This window comes from Schistocerca serialis, chromosome 3 (genome assembly GCF_023864345.2).
Source record: "Schistocerca serialis cubense isolate TAMUIC-IGC-003099 chromosome 3, iqSchSeri2.2, whole genome shotgun sequence".
NCBI lineage: Eukaryota > Metazoa > Arthropoda > Insecta > Orthoptera > Acrididae > Schistocerca > Schistocerca serialis.
In genome coordinates, this window is record NC_064640.1 from 481,735,647 (window position 1) to 481,762,173 (window position 26,527).

General features: G+C 43.4%; 1 protein-coding gene across 2 annotated transcripts in view; it reads right to left on the bottom strand.

Annotated features, from left to right (window-relative positions):
• The window catches only part of LOC126470370 (chloride channel protein 2), a 516,483-nt gene that overhangs the window by 333,690 nt on the left and 156,266 nt on the right, over window positions 1-26,527 (bottom strand). The window lies entirely within an intron of this gene.

The following is a 26,527-nucleotide window of genomic DNA, read 5'->3' on the forward strand; positions in this document are numbered from 1 at the left end:
TCACGTTGCTCCACAACTGATCAATTAAGAATCAAAATTCTTACAAAGACTAGACAGTCTCCATGGTGTAGTGATTGCTGGCGCGTGGGTCGCGGCTTCGTGTGTCCTACAGATCACCTTCTTGTTTTGTAGTGGGAGGTATGGAACAGGGTCCATTCGCTCTCACTGCCCATTTGTAAGCTTTTTGCAAGGCGGATACCGCATTTATTGAATCCCGACCAAAAACAAAAGCAAAAACGAATCTGTTCAGTGGAAGAATGTATGTGAAGTGCACTGATATCCAAGGGGTCAAGTCGCAAAATAAATGAACTATCGACGTCACTAATTTTCGATGGCATACTGGAAGGTTCTCACTTTACCCTCCTACGACTACTTTCCTGTTAGTTCTCTAAGGCTGATCTGAGGGTAAGAGTTGCAGCCAGGGAAGATCAACAGAGCATTTAGGGCTGCGGCTATAAACTAATGACGTAATTTAAACATTCTAATGCAGTTTGATAATGACCAAAGAGACACGTTAGGTCGTGGATTATCAGTTAACGTCAGTGCTCACTCGGAGCCTTATTGGAGTAAGACTGGATGTACATTACTCCACGGCTTCACTACTTTCGCAGGATCGTATACAGCGCGAGAAACTGAGTAAGCTGGATTCCCATCAGTAACACACTAGTTGTCGACCGAGTCTAGGTTCTTGTGACGCGGTAAGGAAGTATATAAGTGGGGCAAAGGCGATCAGGGAATCAGTCTGGCGACGATACAGGCCGCAAATGTGGAAAGCCATTGACACAAGCGACTTTGAAAAGGGCGGGCTACTATTCCCAGCGCCTGACACGAGCATCTCGGAAACGGCGAAGCTGATCGTCTATCGTGTGTCACTGTCGCGGGTATCTATGAAAACTGGTCGAAAGACGGTGACGTCACCAGTAGGCAAGGGATTGAAGATACGCGCTTTATCACAGAAAGTGGAGATCCGAGGCTTACCGATTCTTTAAAGTGGGACAGACGGCGATCTGTGCCAGGTCAGACGACAGAGTACAATCCTAGTGCAGGAATTAATGTATTAGAGTACACCTCACGGTGATTATTGTTGAAAATGGGCCTCCGCAGCAGATGACACATAGTCACTGATGAGCCAAAACATTATGACCACCTGATTAATAGCTTGTTTGTCCGTCTTTGGAACGAAATAAATCTCTGATTTTGCGAATCATGGGTCCAACAGTTTGATGGTAGGTTTGTGGAGGTTATGTGGCATTAACTGTCTGCACGCAGGTCATGTAATTCGCGTAAATAATGGGCGGCTGATTTACGTACGCGGCGATGGCGACCGATAAAGACCCAGATGATTGCCATACAATTTACATCAGGCGAAGTTGGTCGCTGAGACATCAACGTGAATTCACCATAATGCTCCTCGAACAACTGTAACATTGTTCTGTCTCAGAGTTATGGGCAATTATTATGCTGAAAGATGACATCGCCGTCGGGAATGACATCCAGGATGAAAGTATAAAGGTGGTTCGCAGCTTTCAGCGCGTCTTCCATAGCTACCACAGGTCCCATGCAAGCGCAGGAGAATGTCTCCCATAGTATATCATTGCTTCTACTTACCTACTTCCGTGGTGCGGTGCATGTTTTGAGCAGCCGTTAACCTCGATAACATCATTTGTGGAGACGAACAGTTATCTAGTGTAGCAAAAATGTGATTCACCCGAAGAGCCGACACGTTTCCATTGATCGACGGTCGAATTCCGATGTCCTATACCCACTGAAATCGTAATTGACGATATCGTTGGGTTAACATGTGAACACGTAGCGGTGGTCTGTTGAGGAGCTCCATGTTCAACAATGTATGATGAACAGCGTGGTGCGAAACACTTGCGTGTGCACGATCATTGTACTATTTCGGCAGAGATGCCACAGATCACCAACTGTCCTACTTCACAGAGCAGGCAAGCCTCCGAACCCCACGTTCTGTGAAGAGTCGTGGACTTCCAACCATTTAATAAAAAGTGCAAAACGAAGAATTTTATGATGCTACAGTATTGTTGTTCATACAGTTGAACGAAACAAAGATGACATAACCATTTTTAAAAGAAAATAAATGAAAGTTATTCGCGTAGCAAAAACGAAATTTCTGTACTATCAATTCCATAGCTGTGATAGGCCAAGAACTTCTCTCCTTGCATTCGTATGATACAGACTTCATCCCGAATAACTCAGTTGTCTCCACTTTCTGTCTCCGTTCTGATCCCTACTTATTCGTCTTGAGATTGAAGCACTTGTGTCCGTATTTGTTTACAAATAAATTTGTTTTAGGATGGAATACATCTTGAGCAAAATCATTTTTTCCTTCTCGGTCTCCTCCTTCCATCCTTTCCCTTTCCATCTCTTCCACCCTTTTTCTCTGCTCACCTCCAACACTCCCCACACTGTGTCCATCCCCTCTCGCTCCTCTCTCAGTCAATGTGCTCCTCCCCCCTCTCTCCATCTGCTCCTCCTCCCTCTGTCCGTCTGCTCCCTCTGTGCATATCCTCCATCTCCCTCTCTTTGTACACTTCCTCCTCCGCCACTCTCTGTCCATAGACTCCTCTCATCTCTCTCTGTCCTGCTCGTCCTCCCCCTCTACTAGTTCACCTCCTCCTCTTTCCTTTCTCTGTCAACTTCCTCCTCTCCCCTCTCTTTGTCCATCTGCACCTCTTCCATTTTTCTGTCCATTTCCTCCTCCCCTCTGTCTCCTCCCCTTCTCTCTGTTTGTGTCTTCCTCCACTTGTCCCTGTCCACATCCTCCTCTTTCCTTTCTCTCTCCATCCACTCCTCTTCCCTTCATATGCCCATTCTCCCTCCCCTCTTTCTGTTCATCCCCTCCTCCCCTTGTGTGTGACCATCTCCTCCTTCCCCTTCACTGTCTGTCCAGCTCCTCTTCCCCTTTCTGCCTCTACGTTATCACGCTCGTCCCAATAGCAGGCTGGTCATTCTTATCCCCACACTATTTCTTTACAAATTGTAAATAATATGTGTACTTTGGATGAAATCCTTTCAGGAGCTTCGGATAAGCTTTTTCCCCGTGCCTTCGCCCGTGTGCGCACAAATATATTTCACATATATTTATCATATTTCACACGTATTTGTACACATATTTCACCTGTAGTGAATTTCGCCCAGCAGTTTCAATCTGGCGCAACTCAATATTTATGACGTCATATCTCCTTGACTCTATGTCGTACAATGATATATTGTGGACACTGTCTGCGAAATGTGTTACGATTAGAGTTAGTGGTAAAGAAGTATTAAATTAAAACGTCATATATGATGCCGCAGTTTTTATGCATCTCGGTATTTAACGTCATATTTCCTGAGCTACAGGTTGTACAATGATATATTTTCGTAGGTGCATTCGGCGGCAGGTGTAAATACCGTCTGTATAAGCGTTGCGAACAGAGTGAGTAGCAGCGAACTACTAAATTTAAACGTCTTGCACGATGTGGCCGTTTTTCACTCATCTCAGTATTTGTGACCTCATATCTCCTGAACTATGCGTTGTACAATGATATACTTTTTCATGTGCATTCAGTGGTATATATGAATATTGTCTGCAAAGCTTGTCGCGAATACAGTTAATAGTAAAGAAGTAATAATTTAAAATGTCACGCTTCTTGAGGCAGTTTTGCTGCACGAACAGTGAAAATGTAGTAAACGATGAACATTTTTCCTTTCATCATTTTGTGGGGCTCATCAGCGAGGGAAAGTTTCATAAAGGATTGAAATTGTGTGTAAAGTTTATTGCAAGTGTCCTAAGTGCTCTTTTCCTCAAATACTGGTTGATTAAAGGATGGGTATTCGCGCTTGCGGGGCTACAGTGCTTTTTCACACCTATCCCAACCCTTTAATGGGTAGGTACTTCTTACTTCCACAGCGATTCCTTCCAGACAGTAAGTGATATGTATACCAAGTTTGGTTGAAATCGGTCCAGTCGTTTAAGAGGCGACGTAGAACACCGGTAAGTACATATATACGTACATCCATTTTTATTATATGTATGGATTCATGTTTAAAGTCCTTATTATTCTAGTAGGGCTGTCTAAGTTTGTGCTGAGAAGTGGTTCACAGGTGCCTGAAGAAGAACAAAGCCCGGGCTGGCAGCGGGAGGCGGTGACAGCTGGGAGCTGAATGTCCGGCCAGGCAGGCAGGCGGCCGCCTTGGCCTTGGCGAGAGGCGCGCAGCTGTTCCGCCTTGCCAGCGGTCAATGTTAGCAGTAACCTGGCTGCTCCCGCCTGACCAACAGACCCCTGCTTGCTCTCCAGCAGACATTGCTTACCTGTTTCAGTTCCGTGGCGCTAAGTCAAAATATTGTTCTATCTTATGCATCTGAAACGGTTCCTGTCGTGTCATCGAAGTTAAGCACCGTCGGGCATGATTGGTACTGGGATGGGTGACCATCCCGGGCTGACATCCGGTGTTGACTACTGGGTTACAGTTAGTCTCGTGATGCCAACTGAGGAGCTACTTGACCGATGCTGACTCCAAGCCCCAACCGAAGACGCCAGTAGGCTGAGGATGACACGGCGTTTTATTTATTTATTCATTCGTCAGTCGGATGGTACCACTGGGCCTTCCGAGGCCTATTTGGACGGAGAGTTCATGCAGTTTAAGTGCGCAGTTGATGTGGTTATTTTACCAAAAATATCTAATAACTAATGGAGTTCGGTTTTTTAAAAAAATTGCAGACAATTTATTGAAAAGCTTTATCACTAATATACTTAGTGGGATGGATGAGCTGCTTATTCTGCAAATGACTTTTCAGAGCCCGGAATCAAATTGTATACAGATATCCTAATTTCATATTGCACGTTAATTTTCAAGCGATATTTGATCATTATTACACCTTCCCACAAATACGGGATTGCAAGTGGAACTGATGTTCGTTCAGTTTTGCTACTAAAGAGTGGATATTCATCTTTTACCGATATTCAAAAATCTTCAAGTTATGTACTACCAGACTTTGTCTTCAGTGTACTGTCACAGTCAAATCAATAAGATTTTGCTTCTAAAGAAGTAAGCTGAGATACAGAGTTGGTCCTAAATGGTTCTTGAAACGTCGAAAATTTATCGATATTATCTGTTTGAAAGTATTCTTCGAACTGTTTGATAAACGTTGGAAGGTGGTCTTCAAACACAAAATAGCATATATGGAAAATACATCTTCGATAATGTTTATATTCTATACCTGTTGTTTTCCTGCAAGTTGAAATCTTCGTTATTAATTTTAAAAAGTGCGTGTTCCGTTGTAGGGAGAGATTCAACTCATTTAACTTTCCAAAAATATATCATACATATGCTGTCTGTGCCCACGTACTCGTGGTTTCCTGCTTCAAGAAAAGTATAGATTTCTTATTGTAACTGGAACGAACAAGACAATTCATTGCTACAAGATACCCATTGTGAGTAGTAGTATAAGAACCACAACATCACAAACTTGTTTTGGAAAACTTTGCTTTCAATAGTCGAGTTTTTTGTATAATTTACGATATTCATCAACAGGTATAGACTAGATACAGTGGAGGACTCAAATACTTTGATGTGAGAGCTTCTCTATTAATGAAGCCTTAGGTCCACTTTGAATCCAGATTTTTGTCTCTAATAATAAGCTGCAATCCCCCATACCATCCGGACATAGATCGAATATCTTCAGTACAAACACCAACGCACTTTGTCCCTTCCAAATTATTTTCATACATAAATGTGACTGCATCTTGAACTAGTCCTGAGCCGTTTTACTTGTACTGATACTTTTACAAAAGAGAAGGTCCCCCGTAGAGGGATTACCATATAAGAACCGTACGTAACAAAGCAAGGGAAATCCCTTATTGCTGTCTGTGGCTTCATAGAGCTCGAACTCAAAACAATTTCCTTTTAATATTTCAGTTAATTGTACATTTACATCCTCAAATGTGTGCTGAATTCTGCGGCTGATGACATTGTTATACAAATGCACATTTGACAGCAGTTTAGCTGTCGACGCGCTGGCCATAATAATCATAAAGTCTACAACAGCCAGTAAAATTAGTTAATCTGCGATGCTGTGGAACATTTTAAGATGCTTAGCTCTGTATGCAACCTTGTGTGGGGCTTTTTACACTTCGCTACTCTATATGTAGCCGTGTATGGTGCAAGCAAATCATTATTTTCTGTTGATAAATGCTTCGAAAAGGTACATCTTTCTTCTTTTAATTCTCATAACTTTCTGGTAAACTGGTTGCAAAGTTTACCAACAAAGTCTGAAGACATAAACTTTTAGACATAATACACACTGTGATCTCTTTTCACCATTGTCATTTGTTGATATAAAGCCAAAATGCAAATAACTTTTCGCTTCCTCAAATTCCTGTCACTGGTTTGTCGTGTGCTCTCTTCATTTTTAGATATGTCTTCCTTACTCCAGCAACAAAAGATTGCTACTTTTTGTGTGTTTAGAACGACAACTTTTAGAAATTAACTTAATCGCCACACTGTTACAGTGTGGAGCAGTGGTATCTGAGAGCGCAACGTAAGCTCTCCCACCCCTAGCGTTTCCTTCCTATATAATTACCAATGAGATGACTTTTCCTCCGACCATAAGGCCCTAGGCCAGGTTTCCATATGTAGTTTTCCATGTGGTCCGGTCATTTGATACCCTCTTCTTCTCATTTAATGCCTCCTTGGCAATTGCTATACGCGTTTTCACCTCCTCATTGGTCTCATGTCTTCCGTAATTTTGATTCTCAGATATCTGAAAGAACTAACTTGTTCTGTAGCTTCCTGACATAACTTTATATTTGTTTTTATTTCTCTTGTACTTATCAACTTATATTTTGTCTTTTTTTTATTAACTCTCATTCCGAATTCTTCACAGGTCTTACTTAATTCTTTTAACATTCCAATCATATTTCTTTCGCTCTCTGCCAATAACACCGTATCATACGCAAATCGAATACATTCTCTCCTCCTACCACCCGCTCGCGCTCCTCTTTTTTGTTTCAAATATTTCTGAATAATATGCTCCAAATTTATGTTAAACAGTATTGGGGCGAGACCGCAGCCCTGCCTCACTCCCATTTTCAGTTGTGATTCCCTCCGTCGACTAATCCCCAATTTGTACTCGTATTTTCTGTTGTCTGTATACATTCTTAATCAACCTTCTATCCCTCCAGTCGACTCCATTCTTCTTTAGCTTATCCATTAATTTATTCCACTGTGCTCTATTACAGGCTTTCTCACGGTCAATGAAAACAGTATAAACTTTTCTTCCTCTTTCAATGTATTTCTCACATACACTGAAGAGCCAAAGAAACTGGTACATCTGACTAATATCGTGTAGGGCCCCCGCGAGCACGCAGATGTGCCGCAACACGACGTGGCATTGACTCATCTGAAGTAGTGCTGGAAGGAGCTGCTGACACCATGAATCCTGCAGGGCTGACCATAAATCCGTAAGAGTGCGAGGGGTTTGAGATCTCTTCTGAACAGCGCGTTGCAAGGCATCCCAGATATACTCTAATGTTCATGTCTGAGGAGTCTGGTGGCCAGCGGAAGTGTTCAAACTCAGAAGAGTGTTCCTGTAGCCACTCTGAAGCAATTCTGGACGTGTGGTGTGTCGGTATTGTCCTGCTGGAATTGCCCAAGTCCTTCGGAATGCACAATAGACATGAACGGATGAAGGTGATCTGACAGGATGCTTACGTACGCGTCACCTGTCAGAGTCGTATCTGGAAGTATGAGGGGTCCCATATCACTCCAACTGCACACGCCCCTCACCACTACAGAGTCTCCACCAGCATGAAAAGTTCCCTCCTGACATGCAGGGTCCATGGATTCATGAGGTTGTCTCTGTACCCATACGTGTCCACCCGCTCAGTACAATTTGAAATGAGACTCGTCCGACCAGGCAACATGTTCCCAGTCATCAACAGTCCAGTGTCGATGTTGATGGACCCAGGTGGGCCGTAAAGCTTTGTGTCGTGCGGTCATCAAGGGCTCACGAGTGGGCCTTCGGCTCCGAAAGCCAATATCGATAATGTTTCGTTGACTGGTTCGCACGCTAACACATTTTGATGGCCCAGCATTGAAATCTGCAGCTATTTGCAAAAGGGTTGCACTTCTGTCACGTTGAAAGACTCGCTTCAGACGTCGTTGGTCCCATTCTTGCAGTATCTTTTTCCGGCCGCAGCGATGTAGGAGATTTGATGTTTTACCGGATTCCTGATATGGGAATCATCGCTGCCTCAAAGATTCTGTGTCCCATCGCCCGTGCGCCGGCTATAACACCACGTTCCTACCCACTTAAATACTGATAACCTGCCATTGTAGCAGCAGAAACCGATCTAACAACTGCGCCAGACACTTGTCCTATATAGGCGTCGCCGACCGCAGCGCCGAATTCTGATTGTTTATATATCTCTGTACTTGAATATGCATACCTATTCCAGTTTCTTTGGCTCTTCAGTGTATAATTCTCAACAGTCCAATTGCATCTTTAGTGCCTTTCCCGGAGTGGCCGCGCTGTCTGAGGACGCCTTGCCACGGTTCGCGCGGTTCCCCCAGTCGGAGGTTCGAGTTCTCCCTCGGACATGGGTGTGGTGTTGTCCTTAGCGTAAGTTAGTTTAAGTTAGATTACGTAGTGTGTAGCCCTAGGACCGATGACCTCAGCAGTTTGGTCCCATAGGACTTACCACCAATTTCCAAAAAAATCGCCCTTAGTGGAACTTTGGCTGCATGAGAAATCAAACCTAAGGTCCTAAAATCCCCAAATTTCTTGGCCTTGCTTTTCTTATCAATCGCTGTCATTACTACCGAGAGAAAGTCATCCGGCTAGTCACCTTTTAGAAGTACCTAGTTACATAGATAAGATAACTCTTTCCTCCGTCCGAGACTACAAATGTAAACTGTCATCGCAGTGTAATTTCCTTCTCAGCCGCCGTGTAACCAGCGTTAGACAGGTAATCGAAAACGCGCGCACATCAAAAAGTAACAGACGTGTGCCGCGTGGCACCTTTCTGCTGCTACCAACAATAACGTTCATCTGCCTCAAGAAGCTAAATAAACGGTGTAATGATGTCTTGGTACACAGAAATGTTCACTGTACTTTCAAAGAAAATTTTCTGACAGTACGAGATGTTTTCACGAAAGACTTGTGCATTTTCAGTTGGTCGCATTCTGGTATTTTGATTATTCACGTACCCACTGAGGTGAAAACACGTCTCATGAGTGACGGAAATATGGTACAGTTCTGCGATTCCATAGATGTCAACAAATGATCGAAGCAATCTAGCCCACAGTATGCTACACGCTTTTTTATCTGGCGCCTTCAGTTGCTGCACATCTGCAAGAAATTTTAACATGTGGATAGCTTTCTGAGCGCTACCATACGCAATATGAGATTACATAGTTAGTCCAGCTTTTCGAAGGCGAACACAATGTCACATCACTCACCTTAGCCAGTTTAGCGTCCATCAGACTGACCCTTCAACTGGTTCTATCCTTGGATGCAATTGATACGTATCCCCCGATATGGGCGATTAGTACCGTTATATTTGAATTTTTCAGCATTTTGGCATCTGGATATTTCCCGCGAAATGCGTCTACAACATGTGCATGCGAACGACTGTCACAGTACTGTTCAGGAATGGAAACGCGTTGCTCATGCGGATACGACATGTTTACTAAGTAATGAACTGCGCAGTACTACAGACATCATGTGACATGTACCAGTTACATTGGCATTTTCGTTTGTTGTCGGCAATGCCTGCGGTGTTATCTTGAATCGGACGAATGCAATGCAACTCAAATTTACAGACACATGTATATTTTTGTGCGCGACTTTTCGGTCGCACTGTTGCGAACCAAACATTTCCAAACAAACGCTTATCTTTGACAAGGTTTATGTGATAATACTGCGCTTGATTTACACAGCTGCCACCAGCACAGTTTGTTCGCTTTCAACAACGGAGCTGTGGCTGCTGCTTCGCTACAATATTGTTGGGTCGGGTCGCAATAGCTGGAGGGTGGGAGACGTAAGGTTTCGCCAAGGCGCCGCGGACGGAGATCGGCGCTCACATCGCTTTCGACGTCACGTTCTACACTTGGTTAGTCAATGACAAGCCACGGTGCAGGCGAATGTAAATGTAGGAATGCAACCAGCGCTCCATTACACACACATTCCTTATTACGTCGCTCAGACCTGTATGCCGCGTGCCTCAAAACGGGTCGAGAATATACGCTAATATTTTATCTGTCCTCTCTGTATCGGTTACTATTGCTGAAGGTGTCTAATATTGGAATAATTTCACAGCGTTTGTATAGAATTTCACAGCGTCAGTGTAGTGCAGCCACGTCGCACCATTTCTTCAACCACTCGCTCAGACTCGTACCATGCCTCGTCACAGATTCCAAATACTCAAGATTAAAAGAAGAGAAACGTATACACGAAATATTTGTCGATGGAAAACAGAAGAAGATTTTGCTAATGGTCGTCGTGAAAGCGTAAGTTTTATTGCTATGAGTGTCTTTACATACGATGTGGGTGACTCGATTCATATCTTAATGACAACATGAGTTAAAATACGTTTATGTGCAAGCACGTGTGCACGTGGAATAGCATCTCGTATCATCATACACATTAAGCTGAAGTGGATTTGTCAGATGCGGCTAGTAAAACGTTATGAATGAACGTGAAGACATGTTCTTGTGCTGTGGAGCTTCGCAGACAAAAGAGATTTCATCAGTTTAGTAGATGGCAACTGCTTCCCAGATTTTCGCCAACAACCCATATGTCACAGGGTTATCACCGACGAAAATCAGTTCTTGTTATAATATGATAATATCGCTGTTTTTGAGTAGCTTATTCCACAATTAAAAAGAGCTGCAGTGAAATAATTAACAGGAAGCTATGAACAGACTCAGAAAACGTAGCCAGAAAACTAACTGCCTGTAAAAGCGCTTTGGAAATACCCTGTTTGGATGCTTTGATATTTCGTACTGGGCTAGATGGCGCAGGAGGTTTAACGTTCAAATACACATCTAGCCACAACGATTTAGGTCATTAGAGCCTTTTTAGGCAAATGCGTGAATGGCTACTTCAAACAGGCTGCAGGAAATTCCAAGCACCAGTCTAGACCACCCTAATTCTGCTTGAACTGCAATGATCTTGGTTTCCGTGGGGTGGTAAACTCTACGTCGATATTCATGGTGTCAAATTCCAGAAAATCTAATTTACCTTGCCAGGACGCACTCTAGCGAAAACTATTTAATTTGTTTGCATGCTTCCTCAGTGAAGAGTAGTTATACATGTATAATGCTAATTTATTCTCAACCAACGGGGTGGATGAAGTAGACTACATTGTCTTAAAAGATATCACTCCGAAGGGAGATCCTTACCAAATTCTTCTTCTGACACCTGTTACTGCTGGTTTTGGAAGATCTGCAGTCTCTCACCATGTTTGGATGTTTTCATCGCAGCGTGACTTTGAAGACTTTCAATAAACAAAACCTCAGTAGGAATCGTTAAGGCTGTACCATACTGTAGTTACAGTTGGATTCCAAACATAGAATACTGAAATGAAACAAAGTACCCACCAACAAAAATAAAACAAGAATTAGAAGGTCTAGTATAAAAAATGAGGATAAAAAGAGCTTTGGGGCAAAATGGAGCAAACGAGCGATAATACTGAGTGGGCTCGAAGTGAGAGACAAGGTAGGAAGAGCAGGTGAGACAAGAAAATTGGTGGGAGGTGAACTACTTATTTGTAAAGGCAGTGGAGAAAATTGCAGCGTGGGTAGCAGTGGGATGAAGAAGAAATGTTGAAGGTAATAGAGAAATTATAAAAAAGGGAGGAGGACGGAAGAATAAGTACACTGCTAGCCATTAAAGTTTCAACACCAGGAGGAACAGAAAACAACAGCGAATTTTATTTGTTGTTCATAGAGTACGAAAAATACATGATTAAACTTGTAGGCCTTGAGGTATACAGGGTGTGAAATTTGTATCCATAACTGCTATCTCTGGCAGAAACATGTCTCTAACCCGACTGTGTATGGAGTCGACATGAGATCAGATGACTGATATAAGTATGTCATTGCATGCTGCGTCGACTTTACGCCAGGTTTCATCAAGCGTAGTGGCTGGCGAATAGAGGCCCGCCAGTCTAACTGCAACCCATTAGCAGATGTTTTCAATGGATTGAGAGATGGGAGAACGTACTGCCAGGGTAACAGCCGAGGTAGGCTACGACAGCAGGGGCAACAAACGGTCTTGCGTTATCTTGTTGAAAGAGATCGTAACTGAAACCTCGAAGACAGGGTATAGCCACTAGCCTAAATACGTCTGAAGGGTAACGGATGCTGTCCAAATTACCGGCTAGGCGAACCTGGGGTGATCGTGTTGTGTACGCAATGGCACCTCATACCAACACGCCAGGTACTGGGCTGATACACTATACGATCAAAAGTATCCGGAGACATGGCTGAAAATGACTCACAAGTTCGTCGCGCCCTCCATCGGTAATACTGGAATTCAATATGATGTTGGCCCACCCTTGGCCTTGATGACAGCTTCCACTCTCGCAGGCATACGTTCAGTCAGGTGCTTGGAGAGTGGCAGCCCATTCTTCACGGAATGCTGCACTGAGGAGAGGTATCGATGTCGGTCGGTGAGGCCTCGCACGAAGTCGGCGTTCCAAAACATCCCAAAGATGTTCAAATGTTCAAACGTGTGTGGAATCTTATGGGACTTAACTGCTAAAGTCATCAGTCCCTAAGCTTACACACTACTTAAACTAAATTATCCTAAGGACAAACACACACACCCATGCCAGAGGGAGGGCTCGAACCTCCGCCGGGATCCCCAAAGATGTTCTATAGGATTCAGGTCAGGACTCTGTGCAGGCCAGTCCATTACAGGGATGTTATTGTCGTGTAACCACTCCGCCACAGGTCGTGCATTGTGAACAGGTGCTCGATCGTGTTTAAAGATGCAATCGCCATCCCCGAATTGCTCTTCAACGGTGGGAGGCAAGAAGGTTCGTAAAATATCAATGTAGGCCTGTGCTGTGATAGTGCCACGCAAAATAATAAGGGGTACAAGCCCTCTCCATGACAAACGCGACCACACCATAACACCACCGCCTCCGAATTTTACTGTTGGCACTGCATACGCTGGCAGATGACTTTCACTGGGCATTCGCCATACGCACACCCTGTCATCGGATCGAAGCATGGTGTACCGTGATTCGTCACTCCACACAATGTTTTTCCACTGTTAAATCGTCCAATGTTTACGCTCCTTTTTCCAAGGGAGGCGTCGTTTGACATTTACCGGCGTGATGTGTGACTTAGGAACAGCCGTTCGACCATGAAATCCAAGTTTTCTTACCTCACGCCTAAGTGTCATAGTACTTGCAGTGGATCCTGATGGAGTTTGGAATTCCTATGTAATGGTCTCGATAGGTGTCTGCCTATTACCCATTACGACCCCGTTCAACTGTCGGCGGTCTCTGTCAGTCAACAACGAGGTTGACCTGTACGCTTTTGTGCTGCACGTGTCCCTTCGCCTTTCCACTTCACTATCACATCGGAAACAGTGGAACTAGGGTTGTTTAGGAGTGTGGAAATCTCGCGTACAGACGTATGACACAAGTGACACCCAATCACCTTACCACGTTCGAAGTCCTTGAATTCCGCGGAGCGCCCTATTCTGTTCTCTCACGATGTCTAATGACTACTGAGATCGCTGATAGGTTGTACCTGGCAGTAGGTGGCAGCTCAATGCATCTAATATGAAAAACGTATGTTTTTGTGGGTGTCCGCATACTTTTGATCACATAGTGCATGACGATGAAGAACGCAAACTGAAGTTCGTTCTCTGAGCCTCTACACACGGATACGTCCACCGATGTATTGCAAGGAGAGACAGAACTTGTCTAAAGGTATGACGTGGCGCCTCACGTGTGCCCAGTGTTATCGTTGGCCATTCTCCTGTCGGCATGTCTCGGCTCGCAGAAGTTTCTCGTTCTTACAAAATACATAACACAATATTCTCACAAACTACTAACAGTCAACTGCCACTTCTGAATGAAAACCCACTGCGGAATGTTTCCAGAATGTAGAAGGAGCCAAAATGACGATTTTTGGATGCTGCCTTCACTGTGTTTCTGTTTTACTGCTCAAAAGTGTATTTATAATTAGAAGGGGGGCGGGAGGAAAAAATGAGGGCATTGGTGAAAGTAAACGACAGTGAAATTAAAACTGTGGGTATTATGAGGGAGACGACAATAATGTGGACGATACGTGCACCTATAAATTTAATAATATCTGGAAGTTAGGCCTTTACTTTTTATTCGAGAACATAAGAATTTTAGTAAAGGCTAAGGCGGTACACGTCATAATCACGTATTCAGTCCAAAGCAGGAAATATTTGGGGATTGAGAATGGTGTTTTAAAATCGCTGCAGTAAGAATCCTAGACCGTGTAGGCATCGGTACGATGCAGCTACTGAGATTACGTTTAGTTACAGCCATTTCTATATACCCGTTAATATCGCTGACGACGACGTGGCGCTGAATGTCAGGAAACAACAGCAGAACAGCTGAAGGGCGAGTATCCAAGTCGGTGTCTTGAGCGACCAGTGATGCGTTTGACGACAAAAGCTGCTGCGGAAGGCCATGGATCGGTCAGAAATGTCCAGAAGGTGCTAAGCTGCTGCTTCCGCGTCGGTTGGCGACAAGGCCGCGGGTTCATTGCCAGCGGCGGCCACTCGCCGCCCACCTGGGCCCGTGACGTCCACTCTGGCCGATCCTACTGCCTCACGCCTTTCTTCTTACCGTAACACTCACCACGGGAAATTCCAGGTCTGTGAGGAACTTCTTGGCCCTAAGTCCCGCAATAGCCAAACTTTTTGGCCAAATGTTTGAGCAAAGCGAGAACGAGACCCCCTAGGAATTACACAATGGGCTTTTATCTGAATTTGCGCTGCCAATCGAGGGGTGGGAAATGGAGAAATGGGCTAGCAAATTTACCAGCGTGTAGTTAAATTTTATAAGAAAATTCAGTTGCTCGAAAATAATCAGGGCATTCAAGAAAAACTTAATTAGTGAATTGACTGGAAATTTAAACATTTCACTGACAGCTGCATTTAGCTATGTAAATGAAATGTCAAAAAGTTCATCTTTTCAAAGTAAATGTAATTTTGCACACAAGAAGTTACAATGATGTGATATTTAGCTGTGAAAATGGCTTCCTTTTAATCAGGTACTAAATTCGGGACATAGCGGAAACAAAAGGCGTTAGGGAAGCAAACGAGTTGTCAAAAAGGTCATGCTTTCTGAGCAAAACTTGAATAAACAAAAATTTAAAAAGACCGCCAAATGTTTTGTCTAAAAATAAGAAATAAAACAGGTTAAAGAAACATTTGATGCGCTTTTGAATGATGCTCGAAATCACATACAACAAATGAGTTGCCGATTGACAATTTAACTTCAGTTTATTTATTTACTTACTGCGAACGGCTGAAAGCAAGGGGAAACTATAGCCGTAATTTTTCCCGAGGGCATGCAGCTTCACTGTATGGTTAAATGATGATGGCGTCCTCTTGGGTAAAATATTCCGGAGGTAAAATAGTCCCCCATTTGGATCTCCGGGCGGGGACTACTCAAGAGGACGTCGTTATCAGGAGAAAGAAAACTGGCGTTCTACGGATCGGAGCGTGGAATGTCAGATCCCTTAATCGGGCAGGTAGGTTAGAAAATTTAAAAAGGGAAATGGATGGGTTAACGTTAGATATAGTGGGAATTAGTGAATTTCGGTGGCAGGAGGAACAAGACTTTTGGTCAGGTGAATACAGGGTTATAAATACAAAATCAAATAGGGGTAATGGAGGAGTAGGTTTAATAATGAATAAAAAAATAGGAGTGCGGGTAAGCTACTACAAACAGCATAGTGAACGCATTATTGTGGCCAAGATAGACACAAAGCCCATGCCTACTACAGTAGTAGAAGTTTATATGCCAACTGGCTCTGCAGATGATGAAGAAATTGATGAAATGTGTGATGAAATAACAGAAATTATTCAGGTAGTGAAGGGAGACGAAAATTTAATAGTCATGGGTGACTGGAATTCGAGAGTAGGAAAAGGGAGATAAGGAAGTATAGTGGGTGGATATGGATTGGGGGTAAGAAATGAAAGGGGAAGCCATCTGGTAGAATTTTGCACAGAGCATAACTTAATCATAGCTAACACTTGGTTCAAGAATCATAAAAGAAGGTTGTATACATGGAAGAATCCTGGAGATACTAGAAGGTATCAGATGGATTATATAATGGTAAGACAGAGATTTAGGAACCAGGTTTTAAATTGTAAGACATTTCCAGGGGCAGATGTGGACTCTGACCACAATCTATTGGTTAGGAACTGTAGATTAAAACTGAAGAAACTGCAAAAAGGTGGGAAGTTAAGGAGATGGGACCTGGATAAACTGAACGAACCAGAGGTTGTACAGAGTTTCAGGGAGAGCATAAGGGAACAATTGACAGGAATGGGGGAAAGAAATACAGTAGAGGAAGAATGGGTAGCTCTGAGGGATGAAGTAGTGAAGGCGGCAGAGGATCAAGTAGGTAAAAAGACAAGGGCTAGTAGAAATCCTTGGGTAACAGACGAAATATTGAATTTAATTGATGAAAGGCGAAAATATAAAAACGCAGTAAATGAAGCAGGCAAAAAGGAATACAAACGTCTCAAAAATGAGATCGACAGGAAGTGCAAAATGACTAAGCAGGGATGGCTAGAGGACAAATGTAAGGATGTAGAGGCCTATCTCACTAGGGGTAAGATAGATACTGCCTACAGGAAAATTAAAGAGACCTTTGGAGAAAAGAGAACCACTTGTATGAATATAAAGAGCTCAGATGGAAACCCAGTTCTAAGCAAGGAAGGGAAAGCAGAAAGGTGGAAGGAGTATATAGAGGGTCTATACAAGGGCAATGTACTTGAGGACAATATTATGGAAATTGAAGAGGATGTAGATGAAGATGAAATGGGAGATACGATACTGCGTGAAGAGTTTGACACAGCACTGAAAGACCTGAGTCGAAACAAGGCCCCGGGAGTAGACAACATTCCATTGGAACTACTGACGGCCTTGGGAGAGCCAATCCTGACAAAACTCTACCATCTGGTGAGCAAGATGTATGAGACAGGCGAAATACCCTCAGACTTCAAGAAAAATATAATAATTCCAATCCCAAAGAAAGCAGGTGTTGACTTTACAGACGAATGGAAAAACTGGTAGAAGCCGACCTCGGGGAAGATCAGTTTGGATTCCGCAGAAATGTTGGAACACGTGAGGCAATACTGACCCTACGACTTATCTTAGAAAATAGATTAAGGAAAGACAAACCTACGTTTCCAGCATTTGTAGACTTACAGAAAGCTTTCGACAATGTTGACTGGAATACTCTCTTTCAAATTCTAAAGATGGCAGGGGTAAAATACAGGGAGCGAAAGGCTATTTACAATTTGTACAGAAACCAGATGGCAGTTATAAGAGCCAAGGGACATGAAAGGGAAGCAGCGGTTGGGAAGGGAATGAGACAGGGTTGTAGCCTCTCCCCGATGTTATTCAATCTGTATGTTGAGCAAGCAGTAAAGGAAACAAAAGAAAAATTCGGTGTAGGTATTAAAATCCATGGAGAAGAAATAAAAACTTTGAGGTTCGCCGATGACATTGTAATTCTGTCACAGACAGCAAAGGACTTGGAAGAGCAGTTGAACGGAATGGACAGTGTCTTGAAAGGAGGATATAAGATGAACATCAACAAAAGCAAAACGAGGATAATGGAATGTAGCCGAATTAAGTCGGGTGATGCTGAGGGAATTAGATTAGGAAATGAGACACTTAAAGTAGTAAAGGGGTTTTGCTATTTTGGGAGCAAAATAACTGATGATGGTCGAAGTAGAGAGGATATAAAATGTAGACTGGCAATGGCAAGGAAAGCGTTTCTGAAGAAGAGAAATTTGTTAACATCGAGTATAGATTTAAGTGTCAGGAAGTCGTTTCTGAAAGTATTTGTATGGAGCGTAGCTATGTATGGAAGTGAAACGTGGACGATAAATAGTTTGGACAAGAAGAGAATAGAAGCTTTTGAAATGTGGTGCTACAGAAGAATGCTGAAGATTAGATGGGTAGATCACGTAATTAATGAGGAGGTATTGAATAGAATTGGGGAGAAGAGATGTTTGTGGCACAACTTGACAAGAAGAAGGGACCGGTTGGTAGGACATGTTCTGAGGCATCAAGGGATCACAAATTTAGCATAGGAGGGCAGCGTGGAGGGTCAAAATCGTAGAGGGAAACCAAGAGATGAATACACTAAGTAGATTCAAAAGGATGTAGGTTGCAGTAAGTACTGGGAGATGAAGAAGCTTACACAGGATAGAGTAGCATGGAGAGCTGCATCAAACCAGTCTCAGGACTGAAGACAACAACAACACATACTCGTTCAGCTTTTGAGGCTTTCATCACATAATACATTAACTAAAACGTTCTGATCGCTGTTCACTGAGTTCAATATTCATTACATATTTTCTTATAAAACTATATAACAATATAAATATTCTTGAGACACTCTGTGGCTGAGTCGGAGAGTCTGTGTATGTCCTCCAGATCACCCTGATAGCCATGCAGTTCACACACAAATCGTTTGGATTTTTCCGCACTCACATTCAGAACTGTCCGATAGGCCGCATTTGTTCATTATCTGCTTACATCTACCACCACTCGTCCTGAAACGGTTCGAGGAGAGGCTGAATCTGTGAATCATCTTGTTGGGGTCGTCCACCAAGTTCCGGTTCTCATGTCCATTTACAGTCCAGTTCTCAAGCTGTCTTCGAGTCGAAGTTTTGCAGTTCTCCGCCAATTTTTCATAAACGTGACCTGGATTTAATTTTAATAATGAACTTATAATCTTAAAATTTTAAGGAGTAGTATAGGATATTTGTCTGTTGGGTTATGTAGACTGTGGAGTTTGCTGTTGTGTGGCTCTAACATATTTCTATCATCTAGGCCCGAAGATTTATAAAAGTTTCAACAACCTTTCAGTCTCAAAAATTTTTCAGTAGGGGATCCAAATATCAGGAAGTAAATGCACATTCTGATCCTGCACTTTCTTTGCTGCAGAAGAATTCGATCATCATTCATAAGCTCCTCGAATGTTTCTCTAACTTATTTTATTTCTCACTTTTGTCCGCAGCTCGTGGTCGTGCGGTAGCGTTCTCGCTTCCCACGCCCGGGTTCCCGGGTTCGATTCCCGGCGGGGTCAGGGATTTTCTCTGCCTCGTGATGACTGGGTGTTGTGTGATGTCCTTAGGTTAGTTAGGTTTAAGTAGTTCTAAGTTCTAGGGGACTGATGACCATAGCTGTTAAGTCCCATAGTGCTCAGAGCCATTTGAACCATTTCTCACTTTTACAAAAATCATTTCACAAAACATTTGACCTTTTTTCATTTTTTTTTTAAATTTCCTTCTCATTTGATTAGCACTTCTTGACATGTTAACATCTTTGCAAGATGCGTCCAAAAGTTTCGGGTAACGTACCAATATTTAGCTGGTAAGAGCGTTGAAAGCAAGTGTACGTTTTGTTAATGGAGAGAGGCGTAAGTAGGACAGTACATGTGGTCTACTATATTAAGCTAATGCAAGGTTCGCTTCATACTGCATTGGAGCAGTGCATTAACGGCAATATTGGAAAAAAATCTCCATGGAAACGCATAAATGTTGGAATATCATAGAAAAAGGTTGTGGTAAAACAAAAAACGTGTTTCCTATTTGTGCCGTACAAACTGACTGACGAGCTGACGGCAACAAAGGCGGAGATTTCATTGCCACGTGTGCCCGACGATTGCAGTTGCAGTAAATCAAACTATGAGTGTCCTTTCTAAGGGGCCTTTTTGAAATGGTTGCAACTGTGTGTCCAGATTATTCGACCAGAGTCGTACAGGACTAGAAAGTGAAGTCTGCAGAGCGACAGTGGCCGGTCGCACCCTGCGATGCAAGAGACCGCCTCTTTGATTAAGCACTGCATTAGCTTGGTTCAAATGGCTCTAAGCACTATGGGACTTAACATTTGTGGTCATCAGTCCCATAGAACTTAGAACTACTTAAACCTAACTAGCCTAAAGACATCACACACATCCATGCCCGAGGCAGGATTCGAACCTGCGACCGACGGCATTAGCTGTTCAGAAACTTATGCTGTAGCCCGAGAGCTAGTATCTGTTGACTATTTTCATTCTCTCATGCCAAGGGAATCCTGACAGATGTACATTTTGTAGACATCTGACAATTGATTCGGGAAGAATCTTTCGTTGGCAGTTTTCAGCATACTTTCAAGCGCTCTCGAAAGTGCAGTGTTGCCAATGACGATTACTTTGAAAATGAATAAATTTCATTTTTGCATCTTCTATGTTCATTTCCTTTTGTACTATTCAATGCATAATGTGCCACCTCGAATATTCAGTGGGTTTTATTGTGTGAAATGCTCACCTGAACTGCTCGAAGACGTTAATTTGTCTATGATACTGGTGGTTGAGATCCGCAGTTGAGGTTCAAATTACTTGAAGATATTTCAGTTCAAGATCACATGCCTCAACACACTCCGGGAGACGTGTGCCGCAGTATTTGAGATGAGCCTCCCCATCGAGATTGATAGAACATGGAGGTCAATCGCGTTTAATGGCCTTAAGATTCGCTTGGTGGCACTCTTCTTTTTCTCTCTCTCTCTCTCTCTCTCTCTTTGGGACCGCACGAACCAAAAGCTTTTTGTCACTGCGGCTTACAATGTGACAGAGCTAATAGCTCAGATCCATTGTGTATCTGCAACGATGGACGGAGCCGCGTTTCGAAGAACAATACAGGACTGCCAAGCGTTATAAAGCACACCAGAAATGTCGTTGCACTTCCAATACAAGGAATAAATTACGGAAACAGAGAGCTCTGCTGAGTACATCAAAATTAAGAAGCATCTGAAAACCAGAATGAAGTGTAAATTAAAAATGTTTGGAAAAATTGTGAGTAGATGCACTGATGCTTGCCAGTGGTATTTGACAATTCTGGCCACTTAAAGCTCTCACAATGCACAGCAGCTGCATCTGCGCGTACGGTGCTAAGTATCAAACATGGCTGCAGTATTGCCAGCTAGTTTTCTTTATGATGGTACTTGATTAACAAAGATCAACATTTTGACACACAAATATTAAATTAAATAGCCAGAGAATCACATGATGCACTCCGTGTGAATAACTGTGTGATCCGAATACTGAATGCAGGAAAAAGCGATTGAATTTCATAATGTAGTGGCTTTCGGATGTAGGTCTATTTTTGCAAAGGAGTTGTTAAAACCTGAACTATAGCTAAAAAAATTTCAACATAAATTTGCTCCACGATCCTGCAGCTTGTCATCATCAGCAAAACACCTCTCAATTCTGCGCGTCCGTCTCGCCATCATTTTGTTTAAATTACGGTGACTTCCGCTCTCCCCAGTTCAGCTACTCTAGGGCGATCCGTTATTTTAAATATGGCAAGGAACAATCAGAAATGTGATTATTTTTGTCAAGTATGCATTATAAAGAGTTATTATGAACAATGGGGGTAAACTGCTGGAGACGACTTTGAGAGGAAAAGAAAGAAGTAAGGTTTAATGACCATACATTCACGTTCAGAAAAAACAGAACACCTTGAACGACTAGAGATAGGACGTTCATGTTACAGGACATGTACATTAGTACGTTCTGCAGAAATGATTAGCATTTCAACCATGTCGGCCCCCGGATTCAAGGTCAACATCGATATCGCGGCGCAACACCACCTACTGGTAAAATGTGGCTGCGGCTCTCGTTGTCGCTGTAAACTGAAGATAGTGGATCAGTGTGACTTGAGCAGACGTGCAGAATGCCTCGCAGACGTATGCGGGATGTCGCTATAAACCGAAGGTAATGGATCAGTGTGTTTTGAGCAGACGTGCAGGATGCCTCGCAGACGTATGCGTGAACTGTACCGTCAAATCAGTGAGCTTGAAAGAGGGCGCATTTATTGGCATGAGAGAATGTGATGCATCCATTCGGGAAATTGCTGCTCTTGTGGGATGAAATGAAAATTAAATGTCGTGTGGCTAGGGCCTCCTGTCGGGTAGACCGTTCGCCTGGTGCAGGTCTTTCGAGTCGACTTCTAGGCGCTCAGTCCGGAACCGCGAGGCTGCTACGGTCGCAGGTTCGAATCCTGCCTCAGGCATGGATGTGTGTGATGTCCTTAGGTTAGTTAGGTTTAAGTAGTTCTAAGTTCTAGGGGACTGATGACCACAGATGTTAAGTCCCATAGTGCTCAGAGCCATTTTTTTTCAAGTCGACGCCACTTCGGCGACCTGCGAGTCGATGGGGATGAAATGATAATGATTAGGACAACACAACACCCAGTCCCTGAGCGGAGCAAATCTCCGACCCAGCCGGGAATCGAACCCGGGACCTTAGGATTGACATTCCGTCACGCTGACCACTCAGCTACCGGGGCCGGACTCTTGTGGGATGAAGTGTTTCGACGGTGAAACCGGTGTGTGCCGAATGGTTCACGGAAGGCCGTAGAACACAACGAGATGGGTCGGGTCGCACTACCTAGACAACCCTCCGAGATGATTTACACTTCATCCGAATGGCATTGCAGGACAGATCCGCGTCCTTCTCGGCATTGGCGCAAGAGTGCAACAGTCTGACACGTCATACACTATCAGGGGCGACGTCCGTCGCCGTTTTTTACAGCATGGGTTACGTGCGCGCCGTCCACTTCTCTGCCTATCTTTGACAAATGTGCAGAAACATCTAGACATCAATGATGTACGGAACGACGTTCATGGGGACAGGAATAGCATCAGATAGTGTTTTCGGACGAATCCAGGTTCTGTTTGTTTGAAAATGAGGGCCGCATTTTGGTTCGCAGCAGACAGGGGGAGCGACATCACAAAGATTCCACCATTGGCACAAGACATACAGCGCCAACTCAAGGCCTTATCGTGTGGCGTGCTGTTGGGTCAACCACAAATCGTAGTTGGTGCGTGTCCAGGGACTTTGACCAGTGTGACCAACGTGAGTGACATCCTGCGACCCGTAGCCGTACCCTTTCGGAACAACACCCCAGACGCCATTTTTCAGCAAGACAATGCACGACCACATGTTGCTTCACGACCAATTGCCCTTTTGTTGTCACAAGATGTCAGCCTTTTGCCCTGGCCCGTCAGATCAGCAGACTTGTCGCCAATAGAAAATGTGTGGAATGTGGTGAAACGACGGGTGCAGCAGTGTGGCCCAGTGCCAACCACCACAGACGAACTTTGGAACCAGGTGAATGCAACATGGATGGCTATACTACAGGACGCCACTTGCGCCTTATATGGGTCGATGCCATCCCGCTTGGAACAATTTATCAGGGACCATGGCGGACCCTATGCCTACTAGGCAATAGGACTTATGCTGAACCGAGGTGACTGAATGCTAATCATTTCTGCAGAACATACTAATGTTCACGTCTTGTGAATATTAATCTATCTCTAGTCGTTCAAGATGTTCTGTTTTCCCTGAACAGGAGTGTATTTCTGAAAATATATAGCCTCCATGATAGACGACATTTTATTCACACTATGAATCACCCTACACAGTCAATTCCAGTGGACATACACGTTTGCCGTTGTCGAATTTATTATAGAGGGTGTGACACTGTATGAAGAAACTGCCTTTAGCATGGAGATCATGCATTACGAACATATGTTCATGAGAATTGATACGTTCCTTATCCTCCCAGGGATTTTTTCCAACAATTTGCCCCATTCATTACCACCCAGAATATTGTTATTAAATTTCTGGCCACCTACGACATAATAAAGGTGAGAACACTTGAACATGACACCATTTTTTATTACTTTTCAAAATTTTAATAAGGTTTTATCCTTACATTTATTTCACTTTGCATTAACCTTTCTAGAGATTGAAATGTATCACAAACAACATAGCATTCTTGGTTACGTACGTAGCCTCATTGCTGGTGCTTTGTCGCCTTGGAACACAGATCTTTCCGCCTGAAACATTTAATATCTGGCAGGAATCAACATCTACTCCTCATGATATAAGTAACTTCGTAGCATATTTACATGTCGCCTGCAGTAATTCGTCCACTGGAACAATTATTGGGCCAGATGAATACCATGTAAGTGCTGTCCAAACAATTACCAATCTTCCAACGCAATACATGACTAGCAGCTCGGAATATCCGTTTCTTCGGACATTAATCGGTTCGGTTATCTCATCAAACCTATTCATGTGTATCTGCTGGGATTGACTGCATAGAATGATCCATGGTACAAATAAAATTTCATCTAGCATAGAGGCCATCTATTCATGTTATCTGCTGGCTTTTCTTTTTATACTCTCCGCATCAAAGTCTTGTCCGTAGGGCGTCGTCTATTATAATAAAAGGTTTCGACAAGGCATACATTATGCTTTTGAAGTCTTCTTCGGGCTGTTAGTTTGGATACTGGTTATAGAGGATGTAACCTGTATACGTGCAGTTATTTTTGTTGGTGACTGAGGACGGTGTATTGAACGGCATTAAGTCAGTATTTACGTCATTTGCATACTAGTAATTATAGTTATTACAAGTGGTATGTTTTTCGGCTGGGTAGCACCTCCAAGTACATGTGGCATATATTCCCATGGTCAGGTGTTGGAGCGTAGACGTGTGGACGCAAAATTGTTAATATATATAGACAAGGGTAGCCCACTTGGTGATACAGTTACGACAACCAACACACTGGTGTATGTACATATTAAGATATTACATATAAAAAATCTGCACTTACAAAAGTTGTTCAAATGGCTCTAACCACTATGGGGCATAACATCTGAGGTCATCAGTCCCCTACACTTAGAACTACTTAAACCTAACAAACCTAAGGACATCACACACATCCATGCCCGAGGCAGGATTCGAACCTGCGGCCGTAGCAGCAGCGTCGTTCCGGGCGGAAACGGCTAGAACCGCTCGGTCACAGCGGCCGGCTATCTGCACTTACATCCGTTACACCCTGTATAGGATGTTCATTGGCTTCTGCTATATCTTGAATAGCAGTAACTGAACGGCCCCTTGCAACAGTTATTCTGTTACGTGAAGTTGTACGGGCAATACTTTTTTCCCCTGGCAGTTCCTACTTTAGGCTCTACGCTCTCGCATAGCCAACAGGTGAGTGAAGCGTTTCATTAAGAATTAAAGGCACGCAATCAGGGTTCACGGCGCTCCACGATGTTCCTGGGGTGCCCTTCCTTCGAGTAAGAGACTAATTCATATTGCGAGTTCTTATCGGAATTGGGATCTTGCTTCAGCCAATCTGTTCGATGGTAGAAATTCGAAATATAGCATCTAATGGTGAAAAGCATGTATGCAGAGAATTTTCTTTAAGCAGTCATGTAGCAGGGTTTGTTGCACAGCTCGTGGTTGAAAGTTGAGTCTGACCTGCATCTGGAGAAATTGAGATGGATGTCAGCTGTTGGGGTAGGAGTCATGCAAGAGAAAGATAATGATTGAACGTGATAATTATCGCAGGCGTATTCACAAGAACGTACGAAATTTTTGGATAAATGAGCCCAGAACCCTGCAAGAACCGCATGACGGTACAAATGAGAACGTATGCACAATATTGCGCACTTTATAGATGTTTTCATAGGTAGTTTCAGTTTTCTTCAGTCTTTCACGTGGATTACCTGCGGGAACAGTATTTCCATAACTCAGTTCAGCCACCTTGTCCGTGTTGTTGAAAATACAGTCTTCCACCGACTTTAGATGAATTTCCTCTGGCGGTGAACTAACAAGAAAATACAAAAATACACGTCACGTGTATGCAAAGTGATAGAGCGAAAGCAGAGCACATTCTTTAGCTCACTGGGCTGGACCGGGCCTTGAACTCGCAATACTTTCTGCGAAAAACTTTAAGTACACTGCCAGGGCAAAGTTTTGAGAAAAGCGCCTTCAGAGGTGGAAAACAAAGTGCAACCATGAAGGTTTTCATGCTTTTGAGTCCAGAACTTCCGGCGTTTGCTGGACGCTTAGCCAATGATACGCAATCATTTAAATACTGTGCCACTGGGTACGGACAATTAGTAACGTTGTATTTACAGTATAGCGCGAGTGGAAGTGCTGTCAGTAGTCAGCATCCAGAAGAATCAAAGACGGCTGCCAACTCGCAAGCATTAAATAACGAAAGTCCGTCTTCCACAGTCTTTGCTCTATCAGTAACCACCTGCCTAAAGACTGCTCCGTGGAATAATCTCTGCACTTAGTCAGACCTTTTTTCAGTAGTTGTACTTCACACAGAATAAACCCTCTGTGCAGCAGACTGGAGTCTGACTCCCGTTTTTTCTCTCCGAAATTTCCTAATCCATCGAGATCCGCTAACCTTAAAGTATTACTGCTAGG